General features: G+C 44.2%; 1 pseudogene; it reads right to left on the bottom strand.

Annotated features, from left to right (window-relative positions):
- Positions 1–947: 947 nt before the first annotated feature.
- Positions 948–17,308, bottom strand: part of LOC121617849 — a 195,450-nt pseudogene continuing 179,089 nt past the window's right edge.

Consider the following 17,308-nt stretch of genomic DNA (forward strand, 5'->3'; position numbering starts at 1 on the left):
GCAAGCGTCTTCAACATAAAGGCTCCTAAACTCATGAGTCCGCAGAGGAAAGGCAGGCATTCTCCAGTAAATTAGAAAACCCCCACATGTATAAAAATGGTCTCACACAACGTCAGCGTGTCGACAGGTGATTGTGAAAGTCAAACTGAGCAGGTCCTTGGAGAAGAGGGTTGTCTTCCCCGCAACAACTCTTATTGGCTTCTTTTGGGCCATAATTCATTGGGTTATGGTATCCGATAGCCTGCCCTGGTTGTGTCCTTCCCTCCTGGGATTGGCTGCTGGGGTTGTTCATCTGCACCACTGTGAAGGGGAGAGGAGAGTGACAGGCAGGGCTGGTTTGAGGAGCGCGGTGGGAGTAGGGGCGACGAGAGAAACGCGCCTCCACTGTACTGCACGAATGGCAACCGATCCTGAGATAGCAGGAGTCTGATACAAAAACACACCACAAAAGGCACTTTATAAAATGACAGTGCTTCTGTTCTAAGGAAATTCAAGTTGACAGAGTGAAAGAGAGAGTCAGAGAGTGTCTTCCCACAAACATTCTCTTCAGTGTGAGACTAAAGCAGGAGATGGTTTTTGTTTTAACAATCAATCAAAGCACAAATTCACTACTCGTGTCTCTCACGACCGCCTTGATTCATCCCCAGAGAGCTCCGGGTCCAGCACGGTGAGAGAACAACAGAAAGAAAAAAAAACATCACACTACAAACTCGCCACTAAAAAATATAAAGCCAGAATACAGTTGCGTTGCAGCAGAATTCATGTTTGCGGGCTCAGTCGCTGTGAGCAAACTAACGTGGCCCATGTAAGGTTCTGTTCCTCACACGTACACCAGAGAGCCTGCGTCATATTCTCGGCCCCTGCCCGTGGTTTCTAGGAGCGTCCGTCCGTCCGACCCCGCCTCCCCCGACCCCTGCCACAGCCCCACCCAGCCCCCTTCTCCGCTCTCAGTCATCGTCCCCTCCTCCGTAGAGGTCGGCCAGCTTCTTGAAGCGAGGGCCCCAGTCGTTGAGGTAGTCGTAGTCCTGGTCCCCTGAGCTGATGGAGTTGAGTGAGCTGACGGAGCCGGCGGTTGAACCGCTACCCTCGTAGTCGAACACCAGCAGGGAGTCGTAGGGAGGAGCTGTGGGGTCGTTGTCTGCTGCCCTCAGACCCTGGAGACACAAAGATGGACAGATAGAAAATGAGAGCTCACCTCTGCAGCCACAGTATTTGCTCTGTGTGGTTAAACAGTCTACTGCATCACATTGGTCTTTTCACAAAGCTGGATTCAAACCAATCACTGCTGTCCACCAGCAATATAATGGAGTTGATGGTTTTTCACAGACTGTAAAAGTTGCAATAAAGCGTGTCTCATCTGGCTCACCCACCCATTAGGGTTTAATGTTCCATCATGGTCTGAAAGCTGTTTCAGAGCCAGACATTGAGCTGTGTACACGGGGCAAATATTTCCAGCAGCATCCCTGCTGACTGGAATACAATTCTGGCAAAAAAAATAACAAGTGAATCATCACATTTTTTTTCTAGAAGTATTTATAATGACTTCTAAAGATCCTTTCCAAAACGGGAATCTTTCAGCCTTCAAAACTCATGCTGTGTAAACGCTTGTCTAAGCTGCCTCAACGAGGCAACATTAACAGACTGTGAACACTGACTGTCCAGCTCATAAAAACAAACAACACAAGACACTTTCCTCCATTCTTGAACTTACATCATTAATGAAGTCTCCTATGTCTCCAGGGTGGGGCAGACTGGGTCTGATGGGGTACTGCGACTCAGCAATCACAGGTCTCTCGTCCACCCTGCGCACCCCCGCCGGCTTGTTGATGATGTGGTCTAAGGACTCGGGCTGCTGCAGCTGGCTCAGGTCGTAGTCCTGGATGGACGCCATAGAGAACATGTTGAGAGACACTTCATCCTTGTCCTTTTATGTGACTTTTGTTTTCTACTCTTGGAAAATCTACATCTTTTCTCTGATTTAGTAACTCTATTGTCAAGTCAAGTGTCTTCTAAAAAAAGTTCAGCAGAGTCAATTGAAAACAAATGACTAACCCTTTAAAAATGGAGTGCTTTGGTAAGTACAATACATGCATTATGATGTGAATGGAGCTCAGTTTCCAGCTGGTACACAGACTTTGGCCTGGTCCCATCGTCCGCCCTCGCAGGCTTTGATGTGCCTTCCTGTTAAGTCCGCGAGGGCTCAGGACTGACCTGCAGAGAAATCTGTGCTACAGATCTGTGCTTTCTAACGGACGTTTGGGCCCCTTTGTACAGCTGCAGTGCTGTGATCTTTGCTTGGGGGAATTACCCACAATTCATAGTGTTCAACTGTTAGAAAGGTGGTTGTTGGGGGAAGTCTGAAATGATCAAATCTAGTGACAACGCTCGCAAGAACACGTTCACATTCGGAGAGCAGCTGTGGTTTGATCAAACATTACTGAGGATATGTATACTGTCAGTTATTGTTAAATTCCTAATATGAACAACAGACACTCAGATATGAGCCTCACTCTTTGCTTGTTCACCGCTCATGCAGGTCTCCTTCTGTCTCTCTTAGCCGGCTCATATTCATGTGCTAATTATTCTACGTGTGTTTGCTGTCCAATTCCTATTCATTTCAGATTTCTGTGAGGGTAAACTAAATGGCTCATAACCAATGAATGGTATGTGGTCCAGAATGTTCTATATTGTTGTTGTATGCTGTAAATGGAGCAGGGTGTTGAGTTCAACTGCTCTCCTGAAGCTGATGAATAGCTGTACCATACTCATCCTCACACAGGTGCTTCAGAGTGCAGATATGTCTGCATACACTGCAGCCGGCTAACGCTTGTGTTTGTTTATGCACTAGATGGTTGGTGTGTGTGGGTGTTGGAAAATAGCAAGTATCAAAAAAGGCATAATTAATCATACATTTCTGAATTAATCAAAGCTGTTGGAGCTTAACATTGTTGAAGGTTTTCATTTATTTAGAAAATAGTATTAGATAAGAGGAGGTGGTGTGCAGTGGGTGTATAACTTATATAACGAGTTCTGGGCAGAGAAAGGGCTCGTCATACAGACAGAGTTGCACAGTCGACTGTACGTGGAATTCAAGCCAAGCAGCTTTTTCAGCCCCGGCACTTGTTTGTGAGGCAGAGGGCAGACTGCACCCTGAAAACATTTCTCAAAGTCTCGCTCACTTTTAGAAAAGTACATTTCGTTCTCTGAAGACTCTATCTGCAGTCCAGCTGAACAAGCCGTTCTCACCGCTGTTCATAGTCATTTATGGTTAATTTTACCATTGTGGATTAATACATTCAAGGTAAAAGCTGGCCCTTCAACTGGCTTGTGGTCGGCTTTCGTCTGGAATTGTGGAGTCAGTTGATAGATACACATGATAATCGATTCAATCTTTTACTTGTCTTTCAAGCCAAACGCCGAACATTCACCGGTTCCAGCTTCTCAATGTGAAGACTTGATGCTTTTCCTTCTCATATATCGCTAAATATTTTGGGCTTTGGACTGATAGTTGAAGAAAACAAGCAATTTGCACACATCACCTTGATGTGTGGATGACTATAATGAGTTGTAATGAGTGAGTTTCATAGACAAATCTATTAATCAATTAATTGAGAAATTATTGCCAGATTAATAACTAATTAAAATGATCATTAGTTGCAGACTTAATTAACTGATTGATATTGAATATATTCTTTTTTAATTTCGTGGTCCCTAAATGACGCTAATCCCGTAGGAATATGTGTTAGTTTGACGTGCCTCTGTTGTTGCTACCTGTCTACTTGTCACTGTGCATGAGAAACTAGCTTTCTTTATGGGGATTGATAAAATTATCTAATCTAATCCATCAATAAACTCCTGACCTTCTGCAAAAGACAACAAATAAAAAAAAGGGAGGTCGAGTTAAGGCAAGTAAAATGCGTCAGAGCTGCCACTGCCGGCTCACAGCTTTTGTTAATCACGCATATATTCGTGATCTTGAAACGGTACCTGGTCCTCCTCTCCTCCTCCCTCCTCGTCGTACTTGAGGATGTTGTCTCTGACGTCGTCCTCGGGGTCGATCAGCAGGGGCTTCGCCTGCCGCTCCTTCTCTCTGCGCTTCATCCACACCACAAACAGCAGAACCATGCCTGTGAAAAGCACACAGCCAAGAGTGGATACTAGCACGGTTGCTGAACATCTGTCATAGAGAAAAGGTGTCTGCAACAGTTTGCTGAGCAGTCTTACAACTACATTTTGTCATTTTCGTGATGTATGATATATAACAAGGCAATGATTCAATGGGTTTGATCTATAGTGTACACTCATTCATATCATACCTCCAGCTGTTTATTCTACACGTAATGTCTTACTATTAGCATTACTGTACCTACACACACACTATATATATTTTTATACTATATTTCATACCTGCCCTGCCTCCTGTAATTGTTGTACAAAGTTGAGTATCCATTCCACACAGTTCATACTGTTAATACTGTTCACCCTGTATATATCTCTCATATTCAGATCTTACCGTTGCTGTTGATTTATATTTACCCTCATATTCATTACTCTGCACTTTACTGCTAATCCACTTCTGGTTAGTTGCTAAACTGCATTTCATTGTCTCAGTACTTGTTCTCTGTGCAATGACACTAAAGTTGAATCTAATCAAATCTACTTGTCCCACCGTGATGTACTCACTGAGCAGTATGATGATGCAGATGAGTATAGCAATGATGGCCCCGGTACCAAGGCCGGCGGCTGCCACGGCCCCTGTGGCGCTGCAGTCCCCGTTATCGTCACAGGGACAAACTTTGACTCGAATCACAGAGCGGTTGGACAGAGGAGGGTTCCCCGAATCGGACACGATGATGGGGATCTCGTACACGCCCGCCTCCAGGTAAGGAATCCTTAGCCTGAGCTGAGCATAGTCACCTGGACAGCGGGAGTGAGATGGCATTAATGAAGGGGAGAAACCCGTGGAAAAGGGGGGGGGGGGGGGGGGGGGGGGGGGCATTAAGAGATGGAGGAGAGTGAGTAGGAGGAAAAAAAGACATGAAGGAGAGGAAGAAAATAAGATTAGACAGTGTACTGCAGAGAAATTACATTTTGTTTACTGCAGGACATCATGTCATCATGTGCGTAGGTACGAGTGAATGGAAAGCTGCAACCAAACAAAAACTGCACAGCAATCTGTCTGACATGTATGTATGCGAGGGGGCATTAAAGATATATATATATATATATATATATGTATATATATATATACTGTATTTATAAACAAAACAACGGAACGTATAACCTTCAGCATCTATCACTCAGTCAAGCTTAGACAAGAGCCTCAGTGGGAGAAGAATCCAGGTATGTGATCAGATTTGTCCTCAAGACAACTGCTGTGATACATCCATCTGGGTGGATTAGGTGACAGATCGGTTGCTCGGGGGACAGAGAGATGAATGGATCTCATTTGTCACAAACGATGGATCGTACGTCAACACTGGATGGCACCCGCGTCTCTCACTGTGAGCTTTGTGAGACATTTTGTTAAACTTGGACTTCTCTCACAGCTTACAGAAAATCCCTGGTCCCCTGATTGATGGCGCCAGTTATGCTGCAGAGGGGTTTTGCATCCCATCTGTTAAGTTTATGGTTTAATTCAGCTGGGGATGCAGAATGGTTATACATCCTTTCCACATAACTCCTAAATGTTACATCAGGGTAGGTAAAATGCTTGCAACGTGAAAGCAAAGTGCAGAGCGTTTAGTTACCGCTGAGTCTGGAAATAGTCCAGTTGCGGCGAACGCTGGCAGGAAAAGAAGGCAGCTCGAAGACAAAGGGCCCTACGTTGGGGTCGGCGTCGGCGTCAGAGGCTGTGATGTTGATCCTGGAGTTGGGGCGCGCACGCTCGCACACCTGGGCCTCCCGGGGTATCAGCAACGGCGCGTTGTCGTTAACATCGATCAGGTAGATCTGGAGGGTTCCCGTCCCGCTGGCTTGAGGCGAGCCTGAGGGGAGGCGAGAGGAAAGAGAGGAGGCAAAGAGATCAAAGGATGAGATGGTGAGATAATAACGGCGCGACTGAGAGAGGAGGGAACAGCGGTGAGGCAGAGGAGTAAAGATTAAATGAGTGGAGATGGAGCGAAAAGCCGTAGAGCAGCGTTGAGAGACAGCGTGATGAGAAAGCTGCAGAAGAAGGCAAAACAACTCTTCCATTTCAATTACAATTTTTTTCCCCGAGCTGATTCATGTGTGGAAGTGAGAAAATGAGGCGTACAGGCAGACCAACAATTGGGAAGAAGGAGGTTTTGTTTACTAAAGGGCTGAAAGTGGAGGGGCAATACAGTGTGCATTCGCACTGGAGCACCCAAACAAAACAGCCAGAACAAATAAAAGGACACATGCATTTTTTAGTCCTCGTGTATGGAACTGGCTGCTTTCTGAAAAGGCTGAGGCGAGACTCACATTGGAGGGGACAACACTCACATAAAGATTGCTGCTATCTGCACTCTGCAAAGCCCACTGGGGAATGACTCAAAGGCTAACTCCACACTACATCCACCAACACAACCTCAGGCTAACTTATTCAGGCTTCCTCACGACTGTCAGACCAGAACAGAACCATCAGGTCGGGAGACACACTTTTTGATGTTTTATGCATTAACAGCAGAGCCTCTAATGTGCTTTGATTACAGCGCGCGCAGCCGCTGAACTGCAGTCAAACTGACGGAGAAATGTTGTTTATCTGCAACACTGTTTCTGCTGCTCGTAATGCTGTACAACACGGTGCAGGGAATAAGCACCTCATTGTTTTTTTAAGTGCGCTGCTTGCTCTCAAAAAAAGCGAAGCGAACCTGAAGTTGTTTTGCCCGTATGTCTCAAGTTGGCGCGACGTGAAACCGGTGAGAACATTTGCAATGTTGCTGAACTCTGTTGTTTGTCAGGTTAAATACTCAACTCTCAGACTGAAATTCAGAAAGAAGAACGTCTCTGAGTGATGGCGCCCTAAACGAACACGAGGACTATCTGCCAAAGTTTGAACAGCTCCAGTTATTTCACACATGGGACGGAAAATGGGACTAGAAAATGATCAAAAGACTCCAGTGTGCTTTAAAGAAACAGCACACTTTTTGAATTTTTTCTGCTTGTGTGCTGATGTGTTAGATTGAAGTAGGCTACACAGAAACATAATAGCTTTACCTCAACAACTTTAAGCATCAGTTCAATCATGTGGCTGAAATCAATACGATATAGTTTTTCCAATAACAATAACCTCTGTTGAGATTGTCATTCATCTAGACAACAACAATAACAATAACAATAATATATTAACAATATATGCCGCAGTATAGCAAATATATGCAAAAATGGCATATGAAACAATAAAATGTATGTCCAATGTCATGCATTACAGCTTACAGACCTCTTTACACATGTAAATCAAGAAGCCCAGCTACTCATTTTGGTGGTGCATGATCAAATTTTGTGTCTTGTAGAACAATAACAAAATATTTTTACTTGTACTCAAGTATTACTATATTGTACTAGTAATTTTAGTGGTATTACCACTTTTACTGGAGTACATGACCTGAATATTTCTTCCGCTGCAGTCTTCAGTGATACCACTTCGGATCATAACATTACAATCCCAAACTCCACATGAAGAAAGTATGTGCACTGCTCTGGTGAACAAACAGACTGCACTGATATATTGCGGCCTTGATATCCAGTTGACAACCCCCTGCACACAGACTGTCAGCACGCAACAAAATTCCTGATGCAGTGCAGCATAGATAGAGTTTACCCCAGTAGCTCATCAGTGTTGTATTTCAACTTTTTTTCCCCTATCAGCATCAACTATGTAAAGGTCTGTTGCCCCAGGCCCCAAGGCCCATCGACCGTCTTGTCGGTTATGATTGGCTGGGTGCTTTGTTGCTTCTTACGCTTCGCTTGAGTAGAATAAGTAAAGAGAATTTCAATCAAAGTGGAATATATCCCCTTGTTGACACTGGGCTCCAGAATCAATAGGCAGTCAACACTTTGAGCTTAAGTTGGTGTGCTTCGGGGCAACCAACCCCTCATTTCTCACTGGAGTAAAAACACCTGGGTCCCTCCTACTTACACAGAGAGCAAGCACCTCTATTTGTACTGCTTTAGTACTTTAGCTTTGTGCATTGTTATAGCACCTGAGGCTGATACTCAAGACCTTCTTTTTTCTATCAGAGACAAGGTCAGTGCATATACAGTATACTGTGTACAATCTGTTCCTATACTCTACTGTATACAGTACACTCTACACAGTACAGAGTATACGAACAGGTGGCCACGGTAAGGGTATGTTAAATACATTACATTAAATATATACAAATTTCATTCATGGAAATCCCTGTCAAAAACTATTTACTGTGCTTTTGTGTAGCTTTGGTCCATGAAATAGCTCTTAGACTATGTGAAACAGGACGTCTTCCTCAGTTTTAATGAGCTGCTTTGTTAGTGAGGTGATAGAGGGGAATAAAACAGCTTTCAAAGCTGTTTTCCAGCATATCCAAGCGACTGATAAGTCAAATGTTCTCTGCATTAACCCTTTCCTGAAAGTAGAGACCCAGTGAATAATATAATTTGATGATCAGCACCTGAGTAATGAGAAATATGCCAGAAAAATGCGCTACTTGATTATGCTGTTGTCCTTTACTTCAACTGCTACATTCATCCCATGCCTGTGCTACAGTACTTTCACTCTGATGATGATGAAATATAGGAAGAGCTTCCTTTTCAGTCAGATGATGATTGATTTATTGCCCTCAATATTAAAATATAGCTGATGCAGTTTTTCATCTGTGCTTGCAGCTATGTCGGCGGTCCTTTGAGCAAAAATGCTAACATCAGCATGCTGAAATGCTCACCATTACAGTGCTAACAGGCTGATGTTTAGCAGATCATCAAAGTCGTCTTTGTTTAGTGTGCTAGCATGCTTAAATTTGCCAAAGCAAAGTACCACTGAGGCTGATGGGACTGTTAGTTTTACAGGTATTTGTTTAAAAGACAAAGTACTGGACATAGTAGAATTGTGACCTGATGGTTTCACTCAACCACACCAATCTCAACCTCATGGTGGTGCTAGAGGAAAAGTCAGGTGATTATTAGGAATCATCCTCTGGGGACCACAAATGTCTGTACCAAATTTCTTGGCAGTCCATCCAACAACTGTTAAGATATTCCAGTCTGGACCAAAGTGGCAACACACCTAGAGCCACACTGCTGCCGTGGGTAAGAAGCACCTCTGTTATCCCTTATGTGCTTATTGGATGATCACGACACACACAGTCATCCTGACTTACCAGACTTACCATTGTCGAATGCTAGGAATGTGGCCTCGTACACATTGTTTTTGACGTACATGGACTCTCGGTCCAGCAGGGCCATGGTGGTGATCTGACCATTGGTCCTGTTGATCTTCAGCCAGTTAGCTGGGTCTGACAGCTTGGAGTACCTGTGCGCGCGCGCACACACACACACACAGAGAGAGAGAGAGATACTTCATTACATCCAAACATAAATATACAGCAACATATTCCACACATTACCAGCCAACTGCTACTTGAATTCCAGCAGCCCTGAATCTTTTATTTGTTGTTTCAAAGTGCCCATTATCAAGTTGAATGTTCATTAGCATAATAAGCAATACCAGCCAAGCACCTTTGAAATATTACAGTGACATGGAGAGCGGAACATATGTTCACCGAGCTTATCATAGCAGCAGCTCATTAGCATGAAGACCGATGAAAACCTGAACCCATATGCAGAGCAGCCAAGCAGCACTCTTAACAACCGCAGTGCTCTTTGTACCCACACAGCCGCCGCGGCAGCGCTCATCACCGGTCGTGACATCAACGGAGTGTAAAGTGACAGCTGCAATTAAAGTCTATAAATCCCATTAACAGCTATGACGAGTCTGAACAGCTGACCGAGCGGAGGAAGTGCTTCTCTCTCACAGGTCTAATGAGAAGGGGTTGATATTGGTGGGTGGTCAGCGTGACACCACGAGGTTCGTGACACAAGCGCACAGAGGGGACAGAGGGAGAGAGATCAGAGGCGAGTTTCTGAATGTAAGCATGGTCGGTAGAAAGCGTGATGAGGGGGAAAGGCGGCTCAATTAAAGCAGTGCGCTGGAGGCTGACACTGGTTAGCAAGAGAAAACTAGTTCCACATGCAGCCAAAGACACACACTGCTGGACCAGTGCACACTTTGCAAACAGACGGAGGGATATATAAACAGATAGGGACCCCCACCATCACATTTTTTACTCTTATATTCTTAAAAATAAATAGCAGAAAACAGATCTGATTTCTGGGGAAACAGCTTGTCGTGCGGTGTTCGTTAGGATCTGACGTTGCCCTGCAGGTTAGATTCTGGTGTTTGCATGTCGTGCCTGGCGCTCTCATCTCCTTCTCGTGCCAACAAGATGTCACTTCCTGCTGTCTTCATCTGCGGCTGGCAGAGCAAAGTGTCTTAATATACATGTGACATCTGCAGTAACCTTTAATCCTGATGCTGCGTTTGGGGCCCTCTTTAACAGCTCAAAAAACATACCCTACATTATTGTTTCATCAGCTTTAAAACAACCCCTTCCTAGTTTTATGTTTTCATGTGTCAGAAGTCCACTACAGAAAATTAACCACTGATTCTGTTTGATGTCTCAGAGAGTCCAGCTGTGAAACACAGTCGAATACAATATATTTTAGCTTTTCTTTGCAGGTGATTGGTGTTGGCAGTACAAGCAAATCACACCATAAATAAAAAAAACAGAATGCAGTCATTTACCAACCGCAGTTTTACAGTGTTCCTGAGTCCGTGTAGTGATCTCCTTTATACCATCATCCCTGCTTGTGACTGACCAAGCCTTTCCAGGATGCTCCTTTCATACCCCATCATGATACTATCACCTGTTACCAATCAACCTGTTTACCTGTGGAATGATCCAAACAGGAGTTTTTTGGAGCATTTGGAGCTTTTGTTGAATGCATGCTTGTTTTTTGTCCAGTAAAGTATATCTTCTTAGCAGGCAGTTTCTCACTTGTCTCAAGCTTTGTTGTCCTTAATTATCTCAATAAGATATTATTATTCTATATATATTATTTTATTTTTATTAATTACACCTTCTGAGCAACTTAGTGCTTAAAACTAGAATTTCCAGAGTGAATTTGCAAACTGCGTTGTCAAACTCAGAATTTCTTCATCTCTAGATGAATGTACTAGTTTTTCTGGCTGCACTTCTTTAAAGGTCAATGTGGGTTCTTTGAGAACAGATATTTTCAGTTGTTTTAAATATCTCGGCAAGTTAATCTTGGTAAATTTTCCTTTTCTGCTGGCAGATAATTTTGCATATTTTAAGCAACATTTTTTTTAAAGAGTTTTTGCAACACATCATTCATCCATCTCTTATAACATTTTTGCATTAGAAACTGGATGTATGAGGTTTGTAATAAGTGGTCATTTAGGTGTTGGGGAGGATCTCATGAAAGACCCTACTGAGCTGCATTGTGGGAATTGTAGTGCTTCTGCTATGTGGGCCGCGTAGACATTGTGTAAATGTCAGGATAGCTCAGCCTATGCTGCTTTGAGTTTGACCGCTCTTTATTCAGTCTGGCTCTTGAGTCTCACAGCTAAATGGAAGTGCAATACTAAATTGCTGGAGTACAACTTTAATCCCAAACTGAAGCCCTATCAGCAAGGCTGATATACTGATGCTAACAAGAAACACAACACAAATGCAGACAAATTAGCTCTTACTGCCACTTAGATCACATCTAACAGTTAAGTCAGATGCCAGAAAACTGACTCACATCATATTCTCTGAGAAAAAAAAGAAGAAGCAAGAAATCCAGAAACATAAAAAAACCAAAAGCTGGCTCCTCTCCCATCCACCGCTAACACACAGGCCTCACACGTTGTGCACGTTCGCGTGCGTTTGTGATTCTGCGGTTGTGCATTTCTGTGTCTTTTGTGTGTGCTTTAGCGAGGGTTCAAGCAAGGTCACCTAAAGGGAATACAGCAGCAGCACAGCAGCACAGCAGCAGCAGAGATGAGGCTGTCTGAGGATGAGCTGAGCGTCTGCTGGCAAGCTGCTTTGGAGAAGACGGCAGCTCTGAGGTCCCATCAATAACAGACCCACAGGCTGACAGAGAAGAAAGTGACAGGGTCAGTGGGAGCGAGAGAGAGGAAGGGATGAGAGAAAACAGAGTAAAAGAGGAGTTACTTCTCTCAAAGGGCAGAAGAGCTCAGTCCACTTAGTTTGCATGACATGTCTTTTCAGGAGAAGAAACCTGAGATGTGGATATTGCCCACTCTTCTGTACAGTACATATACGAGCGTATCTCCCACTGCCTCCCCCGCTATCAATTCAGTAACATTTCCACTGGGTCCCTCAGTGAGAAGAGGCCGTCTCACTGACATTAAGAAAAATCAATCTCTCTCGTTGGGGCTGGCTATGGAGTGGAACGGTGCCGCTGGACCTCAGTGGGCATGTGGGAGTTTCTATCACGCAGGGTCGATGCCTGGATGGCACGATGCCCGCTGTGTGTCATCCCAGTTAGGAAGGATGGAGGGAGAGATCAATGAGGAGGAAGAGAAGAAGGAGATAGGCATCTAAGGAGGGCAGACAGACAGTGTCCAACTCATTATAGGATGACCTCTTCACACCGGTCGCCCGGCAACGGGCAGGTAACTGGAGCCTGAGATGTGGGCGAGGGGGTTGCTTGAGAATGTCACAGAAGAGGGACAAACTGTGGAGAAAGCGCTCGCCACAGATTAAACACTGGTGACACTCGGATTCAGCGGGAGACAAAATATATCTGACCATCAGGTAGTCTTCAGCCATCGGAGGAGCTTCAGTCCCACCTCTGACTGCTGTAATATGAAACATGTCCATGAATCTGCATTTTCATGTAAAGAAATGACACAACAGATGGCGGTTTGGGACAGAAGGCAGTGGGAGCAGTGATTGCATAAACTAAAACTTGACAAAGCAAATAAAATAAAAAAAATTCCTACATTTTATTAAAGTTACACACATTTTCTAACAACTGACACTTCTTCTCAGTTCCCTATTAAGTTTCCTTGTTTTTGATTAGTTTCTAAGATCGTTCTGTTTGTTTGATGATGTTTAATGTAATTAGTTTCCTTGAATGCTGTTTGCAGCTGTAACAGAAGAAGTTATTATCGGCAGATGGAATAAAACTGACGTGGTAAAATGTACGTAAGATATAGATAAACAGAAAAGAGAAAGAAAAGATTGTAACCACCTTAAAGCTGCTAAAATCAATATTTTTAAATGAACAGTGATTACAAATGATTAGATGTGATGTTAGTGATGAACCCACAGAGAATTATCACAAGACTGCAGCTCCCCTCAGCTCTACAGGCCGTTTTACCTCCTGCGACCTAACTGTTCCGGTTCAGACACAAGACGCCCATCAATTACGTTTCCAGGCAGCTGTTTTCAGGCAAAAAGCTTTGACAGACTCACTGTAAGCTGCCAAATGGCAGACGGAAAAAGTTTGTGACTAACTGGTGAACATAGTCGAGCGAAACAGCCAGATATTTCCTTCAGGAGTTGGTGGAGACCAAAACAGAGCTAAAAGGAGAGTGAATGATGAGGCCTAAATTTATCAGACGGACACAAACAGGACTCCAAATCAATGCTAATGTTGCACCGTGTCTGCTACAAATAAGCAGCTGTTCCTACTGCAACACTTTTGCCGTATCACTGCCTGATTGCTCCACGCAAGTGTGCGCAACCCTTAATATCGTGGTGTCCTTTAAAGTACCTGACAATCTGGTGGATGAAGTGGTCAGGGTCCTGGGCAGCGAACACGGTGAGAGTGGTCCCTGCCGGCACACCCTCCTCAAAGCGGATGGTCTTGGGGTTGACGGGGAAGACCGGCGGCTCGTTCACGTCCTGAACTGAAATGGTGACTCCCGCTGTGGACTGGAGCGAGGACTGGATGCCGCTGGCCAGGTGGGCCTGGTTGGACACCACCACGGTCAGCATGAAGGCACGATTCATCTCAAAATCGACCGGCTGGAGAGGAACCGATGAGTCGGGGGAGAGGAGAGAGACAGAGAGATACAGAATAATGAGAGACAGGAGGAAAACGAGTGCAGCTGATTGCAAGATTGGTTCTAACTGCACTCTAATTTGAGAAATGACATATAATTCAGTCAAAACAATGTGAGACCAAAGTGCTCAGTCATCCACATCTGGCACTTCAGAGCAGGTGGAAGCACACAAGATGCAGCATTGAATAATGACGGAGAACAACTGCACGCTCTCATTTTGAAAGTGGGACATCGGGAGAACTGCACAGCTTCATTTTTACCTTGACCACTGTCAGCATGCCCTCATTGGTGATGGGGTTAGTGCGCACGGTGAAGTGTCCAGAGGGGTCTCCGCTGACGATGCGGTAGACGGCGTTCCAGTTGGGACTGTGGGGCTGATCCCTGTCCACCACTGTCAGGTTGGTCACCACCACATTCACCTTGTTCTCTGGCACCTCCCCTGAAAACTACAGAGCAGGAGGGATGGAGGAGGGAGAGCAGGGAGAGATGACAATTACGCCGATGTTGTTCCAGCTAATGCATGTTAATGAGTTGATTTATTGATTCTAAACATTTGCTTGCGCCGTCATCAATCTTGAAGCGTTTTCCATAACTGCTATTATGAAAACAAACTGCTTTTTAGGGTCATGCCAATAATGCTCATTACGCTGAAACATGAACTGAAAGCAGTAGAAAAAAAAAATGGGGGAGAAATTAGAAAGATAGGAGATGAAGAAAAAAGACAGGAGGAGACATATTTGTTTAAATGAGGATAATAGAGAGTCACATCTTCCATTATGTTAATGCCGTCCCTTATTCCACTCCATGCCTGCTCATATGAAACTCATTATTTGAACTAATGGATTTGTTCAATTAAGTGTTTACTCATTTAATTTAGATTCTGTGCATTCACCAAATCTAGGTCTTAATTAGACCTATTAGATAAGTACTGTAATTAAGGCAGCGGTAGGAATAATCTTTGGCTAATGATCTTCATTATATTGCAATCTGAAACAACTCCCCTCTGAACTAACTCTGGAGGAAACTTGGTGACAGCTGCAGAGCCTGAAGAAGAATTTACAGTGCAATGGGATACGTGCCTTTCTCTATAGAGATTTAGCTGGCTACAGAGGGATGGGCACTCAAAGGTAGGTACACACACACACACACACACACACACACACACACACACACACACACACACACACACACACACACACTTCCATGCTAAAAGCTCTCATTGTCAGACAATAATCCATGTTTCCTCTTGTGAAGCGTTAACTTGTTTATGGTGTGTGTCTGCCAGCTGCTGTTCACTTTAATGGCTTCATCATCATGGGATTGAAGCGGCGTCCGAACCGCTCGATTCCTCTTTTCCTATTCTTTCCCTCCCTCGCTTACTCCCTCCTTGCCCCCTCCTCTCCTAACCCCCGCAGTATGACCGGGCTGATAAGCACAGAACAAATTAAATATGCACTCGCGGCCTCTGGTGTGTGGGCTCCTCCATTTCATTTCCACCCCGAGCTGTAGCACAAACACCACCACAAACCTTCCAAGGTTGTTTGGTCCACGCTGTCAGACGGCCAAATGGAATATGCTCTCTCAGAGGCGTTCACAATGGTGCCGACTGTAGGGGAGGGTGCTTCTGAAATGGCCACTCTCTCGAAAATGCAATGTGGACCCAATGATAAGCCGCTAGAGACACAGACTCTGAGTTTCTGAAGGATTTGTATTCACACAGAAGGCGGGAAAAAGGAGCACACCAAATGTGTGTAGGTAATGATCAGATGGGACCTCACTTTGCCAGAGAATTTAAAATTCAGATGAGACAAATATAAAAAGAATCATTAAACTTTAATTTCAGTTGTTATGTCACAAGAAGTTTTGCCAGAATTACTGACTCTGGCTTTGTAGAGCTTTATAGGCAGACTTTATGTGCTTTGCCTTTTTAAACATTTAACAAGAACTTTGTTAGAGGAACATCTCAGGACCAGTGTGAGCTTGTTCAGCAACATCAGCTGAAGACACATTTTCTGAAGGCCTGCAAAGAGGAAGAACAGGCTCAAAACACAACACCCAGGAACATTTCTCTGTTGTACTGTGGTGACAAATGACTGTTAGGGGATAACGGTGGACGGCGTAACATACAGAGACAGAAATCACGAATTACTTTGCTGATTCAAATTGTTGAAGACTTGTAGTTTGTTTTCTGAGCTACGAAACCGCATCAGTGTTTGAATGTACTTTAGAAAATACAGCAGTACGTGAACGCATCACTGTTCATGCTGATTCTGACTGACTTCAGATCAGTACAATGCTCGCTCTGTCTTTAGTTCAAGCTAGTATGTTCAGTTCAATACAAAGCCAGTTCTATGCAAGCATTGTTTATAAGGTTGATGGCTCAGCAGCCTATTATTTGTGCTAATAATCACATTATGTGATTATTGTATTGTACGTTTTGTACATCACAGCAGAGCTAACAACCGTGCTGTCGGTCAGCTGCTGATTCAGTCTGTTCACGTTCAAGATTTGGTGCTTAAGATTTGGCCGCACACCAACTGAACACCTGTAGAAACAAAGCGTAACAGTAGCACAGGTAGAGGGGAGCGGCTCAGTAGGCGGAGCGGTCGTCCACTTATCAGAAGGTTCGTGGTTCCACGTCTACATGTCGAGGTATCCTTGGGCAAGATACTGGATGCCAAATTGCTCCTGAGTGTGTAAACGGTTAAAGCTCGTAAGGAGCTTCGTATGAAGGTGGGTGGTGGATGAATGCAGACTTGTGTAAAAAGCGCTTTGATTCGTCCATTCATGAAGTTAGCGACCTGACTCAATAATGTCAGTTACACAGCAATGTTTGCTAACACTAGCTGCTATATGTTACTGGTCTTACAAAACCAAGTGTGGCTGCAAAACTCCAAATGTGTTATTTCCTCTTTCAAAAGTTACACAGTCTAGTTTAAAACACATGGGAAGAGGTAGGGTCACAGTAGGTCAACAGCTCTTGACCCTGAGAAGAAAATTACTTTTATAGCTCCGCCATTCAAAGCACGAGCATCATCATTGACACGTTATTTCAGGGTCCTGTTTCATGAACCTCCGACATGCCGATAGATCACACATGCATGAAGGTCAGCAGTAAACAAAACCCAGCTGACAGAGGGTCACTTATGCCCGACTGCGTCTGATTATTGCTTTTCATGTTTTAAACTGTCCACAGAGTATAGCCTTGAA

This window comes from Chelmon rostratus, chromosome 2, assembly GCF_017976325.1.
Source record: "Chelmon rostratus isolate fCheRos1 chromosome 2, fCheRos1.pri, whole genome shotgun sequence".
NCBI classification, from domain to species: Eukaryota; Metazoa; Chordata; class Actinopteri; order Chaetodontiformes; family Chaetodontidae; genus Chelmon; species Chelmon rostratus.